The 7,520-nt window shown below is 25.8% G+C and overlaps 1 long non-coding RNA gene across 2 annotated transcripts; it reads right to left on the minus strand.

The window, feature by feature from the left end:
- Window positions 1–163: 163 nt before the first annotated feature.
- LOC126907681 (uncharacterized) lies at window positions 164–4,436 on the minus strand. Of its 2 annotated transcripts, none has more exons than XR_007704590.1 (3): window positions 4,233–4,436; window positions 3,300–3,389; window positions 164–1,976 (listed from the first exon to the last, which is right to left on the minus strand). It is a non-coding gene; the product is annotated as an uncharacterized LOC126907681 (long non-coding RNA). The 2 variants fall into 2 exon arrangements; XR_007704589.1 differs by having other exon boundaries at window positions 3,292–3,389.
- Between the last annotated feature and the right edge of the window lie 3,084 nt (window positions 4,437–7,520).

The following is a 7,520-nucleotide window of genomic DNA, read 5'->3' on the forward strand; positions in this document are numbered from 1 at the left end:
TACAAATTCGTTTAAGTTCTCGACAAACATCGAAATACAATTGGTTTCTATTATATTTAGTCGATTTAATACATTCAGTTATTTTATTTCGTGTTGGTCAAACACTATGATGGATTTAGTCATTGAAAAAATATACAACTTTATCTTGTTAAAAATCCTTTTATTTGAACATAATTTAAATAATTTTATAATTTACAAAATTCGTATTATAAACTTAATTATCAACGAGGGCAGTTATTCTTTGAAGTGCTAAATGACATAGTAGTTTTTATATAACAAAGCAATCCAACACAATGAGGACACAGTATAATTAGAACAAATATAGACGATATCGGACAGTGACTAAAAACACTATCATTAAAAACGCTTCGGTGCAAAACTGTAGTGTTCAATCACAAAAAGTAATCGTTGGGTTTTACTCCAAAATTTTACGATTTCTTCTTGTGATGTGTTGACAACATCAACTCTTATTTTCTTAATCATAATTTGATTACAAGTTTTATTACTTTAAAGTATAATACAGAAATAAATACATATTAAAGAAATTAAACTTGGAATGAAATTGATATTCAATATTTTAGTATTGTAATTTTTACGGAGAAATTATAAAAATTTATAAAGTAGTCATATATTTCGTTACCTCTATGGCAAACGTTTATCAAAAATTGAAGTTTGGATTTATCAAAAAAAGAAAAAAATTAGTTTGTTGTGAACTGGGTGTCTATGTTCGATCACGCGATTAAATTACAATTTAAGTATACTTTAAACTTACAGTATGTAACATAAGTTTTTAATTTTACATACGTATATGTAGAACGTTTTTAAAAAAGTTAAATTGAAATGGTTAATTTTTCATGTAAAAGTTGCTATTTTGAATCTCCTGCTGTAGGTAGGGTTAGATTTACAAAAAATGTAACTGATAAAAATGAAATACTTAGTCTTTATAAAAATAATTTTTTTTGTTATGGCAGTTTTAAGGGAAAAAAAAAGTTTAAAAAATGTCTAAATTAATCCATTTTAAAAATCGTATTTTTTTGCGAAATTTCACCCATTTACAGGGAACATGAGAATTTATTTTCAATGGTTAAAACTAATGTCTTCAATTAAATACAATTTATAATCTTTTAACGTATCGTTAAAAAAATGGTCCAGTGAGACCTGAGAAAAAGTATTGACAGACATAAAAAATACATAAACACATCATGGTAAAAGCAACACATTCTTATTTTTGCATTGAAGACAAAAAAATGTTTGTAATACACATTTATTTAAATTCGGGACAATTCTACTGGTTTATATTAAAAGTTTTCATAAAAAAATATGTAGTAATAGAACAATCACGTTCTATTTTTCAAAATTGAATTGCTGATAATTGACTTAATGAATCAAAGGTCATCTCTTATATGAAGAATTTTTTATAATGCTTGAAAATAAAATATATTTTATTATTAATCCTCAGTAGTATACTGGTAAGTATATTACCCTGGTCTTCCTGTCAAGCAGGACAACGGATTTCGATCGCCGCCGGGGAGCCAGTCGATATGGTGATGATCGAAATTGTAGCACAAAGACAAAAGAACAGTAAATCAGTAACTATTGTAGAATCGTTTGTTATTTGAATAAAGTATTAGTTTCGCAAAAAAATACAGAATATAAATAACCAACAAAAGAAAAGATTCGCGTTAGCTGAACGATCACATTAGTTGGCGTACTTTTTCAGACGTATCGATTGCACCGTGTAAAAAAAAAACTAACCGAAGATGTGGACAGTAAAGTATTATAGCAGTGACTTTAACTTATATTTGCGGTTGGTCTCTGTTAGACGTGCGGCGTTTGCTGGACTTTGTACAGTGATGTATGGCACACAGCGTTAGACAGTCCAACTACCATATACACGTAGTAGGGCGACAGCTGATAAAGGTGGCACAGGTCGTGGGGCTCCGTGAACGCGAAGCGACGCAGGACCATGTCAATTACTACAATAAAATATCACAAATTAAAAGTTTATAACGATGTTTGTCATTTTATTTTTAATGTTATAAAATTGGTATCAGTGTCATGCCTAAAATGTTTTATTTGAAACAACCCAAACCAAACGCTCAATGGTCAATTTAGCATTTTGATACAATACTGGTTGGTGAATAATTAAGGTTATTTAATTTGAAGATTTTGAGTGATGTGGTTATCTCATAAATACGACGATATTATCTCTATAAAAAGATCAAAATATGGATTTTTGTAGATTTTTTAAACTATGCCCTCATTAAAAATAATCTTAGCTACTCCTTTTAAGTGGAAGATTTAGTATATTTATTTCATTATATAAAAATATAAATTACTTTGTTCAATGATACAATCTAAAAAGTAATTACGTATAAAATATTTATTAATTATTATTTGAGTATTATCTTTTTGTTAAAATAGTTTAGCATAGCCCGCATAATAGATAATGTGATAAATATATTACAAATAAATTTGATCAGTAATTTAATATGTTAATACATTTAAAATAAATAAATGAAATCTTAAAATAAAAAATAATGGTACCTACTTCAGTTACTTTCAATTAATGAAATTCTTTAGGATAACACTAAAAGTTTTTTTTACAATCATATTAACTGTTTAAAAAGCGAAAATTACTTTTAAAAAAGTTTAATTTGTTGTCAATTATTTTTGTAAACTATACACCAAACCTATTATTTTATCTGTAATGATTCCCAGAGAAAATTTTGTCAACAGCGTTTAATAATACATAGTATTGCATTATATTATACAACTGATAAAATAAAATTATTATATAATTAATCTCAATATTAGAGACATATAAAATACTTAATTTTTTCGAACCTTTAATGTCAAAAAGAAAAGTTGTACTCCTTGAAGTACAATTTTTCTCAACAAGCGTCTATTATGCGTTTATTCAGGGGTAAAAATCGAGTCTTTCCAAAATTCAAGCAATGGTATAAAATTTTACCAACAAAAATAAATTGTAAAAAAAAAATTTTTTTTAACCTGTCAGAAAAAAATACATAAAAGGTACCTAAACAATCTAATTTTTTAAGTATATACAATTTTAATCGACTTTAAAAAGAAGGTTATCAATTGATTGTATTTTTTCTGTTTGTTACCTCAAAACACCGTTATTTTAAATCTGTTTGGGATTTTTTTTTTGTTTGAAAGGATTTGCATTCAGATTGTTTCATAAAAGTTACATCAAAATTGGTTCAGTGGTTTGGTTTTTAAAACAAAATAATTGGAAAAATATGTCGAAATAAATATAAACGATATTACGATTTTACTTTATTGATACATATCAGTGATGTCTGGAATAGGCCAATTGAACCTTCTGCCTTCAAATTAAAATATAATTTGATAATTAATAAAATGCACTGAAAAGTAAACAATAAATTAGAATAAAAACAATTTATTAAGATTATAATAGAAAAATTATAGATATTTTTTGAATTGATGACAGCAAAAATGAATAAACGCTATCAATATGTTTCGTGATAGGACAGCAGACGCCTGGTGTTGAACAGCACGGGGCTCAGTGGCGGTCATAAACAGGAATAGAGAGAAGGGAATATGCTTAAGTAAGCGATCCGAAAACAGGTAGACATCTATGATTGTCTATATCTCCGATACCCAAATTTTCCAATTTATAAATAAATCGCTGCGTCAAGTATTGTTCAACAACACGTAATGGGATAGTTTTGGTTTTGTTCTGAGAGGGATATGAATTAGAAAATTTTTCACTACCCGTCAAAACTAAAAAAATTGTATCATCACAATGTAAATGATTTTATTTTGATGGGATGTATCCTAATCGTCACCCCTTTCTTTATAACTACACAACTAACCCTGCGCGTATATTGTTTTATTGTAAAATTAAATGAATACCTATTTAAATGTATTACCTACTAGTACTTATCTACTCCGTTAGTACACGTTTATTAACTTGGGCTAGGACCGACTCCAAAAATAATAACTATCATAGAAATTATAATTATCATTATTATTAGGATAATATGATTTTTTTGTAATTCTATACTGATTTATTTTATTCTTTATAGTGCATTTTTTCAAAGCAGATTTTCGTTATGTAAAATATTTTTTTTATTATTAAAAAATTTGTATATTTTTTTAATCTCTTTTATTTATGTGTAATTTTAAGCACATCATGAAGGATTATAAAAATAATTATAATATTTCGAAAAATTGTATGTACTTACTGAAAAGGAAATTCTAATTTACAATAAGAAATTGTCAAGATAATGCATCTTCAAATAAATAAGAGAAATCGATGAAGACTTTTAATATATAGTAAACTGAGGCAAGAGTCTAATATTAAAATAAATTATTTTATTCTATAATTATGAATCAATAGTTACTAATTAAACGAGCTAAAATTGAATACATTGTGTAGATCATTAAAAGTTCTCATAATCTTACAATGAACTATTCACTGAACCAATATTTTACAAAATAAAATACAAACAAATATACTGTTTCATAACTTTTAAAATTTTACTCCATCAAACAAAAGAACTGAATAATTAAAAAAATAATAATACTAATATAATACAAAAAGATGAACAAAAAATTTCATACACGATCTTAGGCATGATCACTTTGTAATATTGGAAAAACAATCAATTTTTAACACGCTTATATTAGTTTCATATGTATGTGAGTTGTTTGTAACTCTTCACTCGTCACGTGTTATTATTCTCGCGTATCTCGTCTTCTATGGCCTTGAGACTAGACTGTCGTAACGCATACACCCCATCCCGCTCTCCAAACGTCGACAACACTGTTTACCTGTATACTTTTTGGTTTTCGCACCCGAACAGGCGGGCGTATCATCAGTATTATATATATAAACAAATTTTCATTGTTTATTATGAGATATAAACATTTAAAGATTCAAATTTTTTTGAGTTAATATACATATATTACATTGTATAATACATATGGATTACAAATACAGGTAGCTAATTGGTTTTTTATGACGATATTAGCAAGCATATAGCCTTTATTATCAATGGTAACAAGACACATTGTTGTGTGTTTATAAACACACTAACTGGCAATACAGAAATTATATCCATTGCTAGTGGTAATTGACAGTAAACACTCCATGACTGCAACAGCGATGTCATAAAAAACTAAAAAGTAAAAGATAATTTAAAAAATAAGCTTAAAACAATAACGAACAAAAAAATACTAGTATTATTGTTTTAAGCTTATTTTTAAAATTATTTTTAACTTTTTAGTTCGATATGCTTTAAAAGCGTGTTTTTCAGTTTTTTTTAACTATATTATAAAACTGTGTGACCATAAAAAAATTTAACACGTATATTATATTACACACTTCAAGAATACTATTTTCTGTTTAGAAAACAATTTTATAAAACTTAAAATTTTTTTGGTTGGATTTGTTACATTTTTAATTATCAATATTGAATAATAACTGAAAAATAATTTTTTTGGCAAGAAATTTAAAGAAAAAATGTTAATTGGGTTCGACACAGTTTTAAAAAACCCAGCACAAGGGGGTCAAGGTACAGTGGTGATGTGGCATAGTTGGATCAAGTATAATGATATCTGACAGTGATTAAAATCACTATAAAAAAAAAACGCTTCGATGCAAATCTTTAGAAAGTGTTTAATTTTAAAAAATTGGTGGATTATTCCAAAAGCTTCATAAACTGCTAGTTCCTTATTAATATCCTGATTAAGATAAAGTATGTCGAATAAAAAAGGAATTATTAAAAAATAGTATTTCCCATAAAAAAATTATATTGATCAATACACTTTTCAATAAGTTATAGCATTATAAAGTTAAAAATGTAAAAAATAAAAATGAGAATATTCACACAATAATAGCATTTGGTAGCCATTTTCACCTTGAAGATAAAATAAAGTCCGAAATTTTTTTTTTCCATGATAAAGTATATTACATTAGCTTTAATTTAAGATATATATAAAAGTGTCAGACTTTCCGGAACACTTTCAAAATTTAAGTTGAAAAAGTCAATTTTTTGTGAAAAAGTTGTCATTTTGAATCCCCCCCTGTAGGCAGGTAAAAAGTCAGATTTATAAAAAAAATATACCAAATGATAGGTAAAGACATCATGCATCTACAAAAAAAAGAATTATATTGATCCATACATCTTTCGAGAAGTTATAGCATTATAAAGTTAAAAATATAAAAAAGAATTTTTTTACAAAAATCGTATTTTTTTTATTAAGTTTAATGTCTGTTTTCACCATGAAGATAAAATAAAGTCCGAAATTTTTTTTTACCATTATAAAGTATATTACATTAGCTTTAATTTAAGATATATATAAAAGTGTCAGACCTTCCGGAACACTTTCAAAAGTTACGTTGAAAAAGTTCTACTTTCTATATGCATTTTTATGTTTTGAATCCCCCCTGTATTTAGGGAAATGGTCCGATTTAAAAAAACAGTATGTCGAATGAAAGATCTATATAAATACTACTTCTCATAAAAAAATTGTAATGATTCATACATTTTTCAAAAAGTTATAGCATAATAAAGTTAAAAATGGAAAATACAAAATCGAAAATTTTCACACAAAAATAGCATTCGGTAGCCATTTTCACCATGAAGATAAGATAAAGTCCGAAATTTTTTTTTTTCATGATAAAGCATATTACATTAGCTTTAATTTAAGATATATATAAAAGTGTCAGACCTTCCGGAACATTTTCAAAATTTAAGTTAAAAAAATTAATTTTTTGTGAAAAAGTTGTCATTTTAAATCCCCTCTTGTGGGCAGATAATGGGTCAGATTTATAAAAAAAATATACCAAATGATAGGTAAAGACATCAAGCATCAAAAAAAAAAAATATTATATTGATCCATACATCTTTCGAGAAGTTATAGCATTATAAAGTTAAAAATATAAAAAAGAATTTTTTTACAAAAATCGTATTTTTTTTATTAAGTTTAATGTCTGTTTTCACCATGAAGATAAAATAAAGTCCGAAATTTTTTTTTACCATTATAAAGTATATTACATTAGCTTTAATTTAAGATATATATAAAAGTGTCAGACCTTCCGGAACACTTTCAAAAGTTACGTTGAAAAAGTTCTACTTTCTATATGCATTTTTATGTTTTGAATCCCCCCTGTATTTAGGGAAATGGTCCGATTTAAAAAAACAGTATGTCGAATGNAAAAAAAAAAAAAAAAAAAATAAACACATCTTAGTAAAACCAATACCTTCTCAGCTTCGCATCCAAGCTAAAAAGTATATCTCATAATTATTTTAAAATAAATTAATTTTATACATTATATCATTGAATTTAGATTATAAATCTAAAATTAATTTTTTTGTAATTGTTTTATTTATTAAAAAATATTGTTTTTGTAAAAAAAAATGTATTATTTAATGGAAAACTTTTTTTTTTTAGTTTTATTTTTTTAGCTTCGATGCGAAGCGGAGAAGGTATTAATTTTACTATGATGTGTTTTTTTTTTTTTTTTT

Source organism: Daktulosphaira vitifoliae, unplaced genomic scaffold, assembly GCF_025091365.1.
Source record: "Daktulosphaira vitifoliae isolate Bord-2020 unplaced genomic scaffold, ASM2509136v1 Scaffold_5, whole genome shotgun sequence".
NCBI classification, from domain to species: Eukaryota; Metazoa; Arthropoda; class Insecta; order Hemiptera; family Phylloxeridae; genus Daktulosphaira; species Daktulosphaira vitifoliae.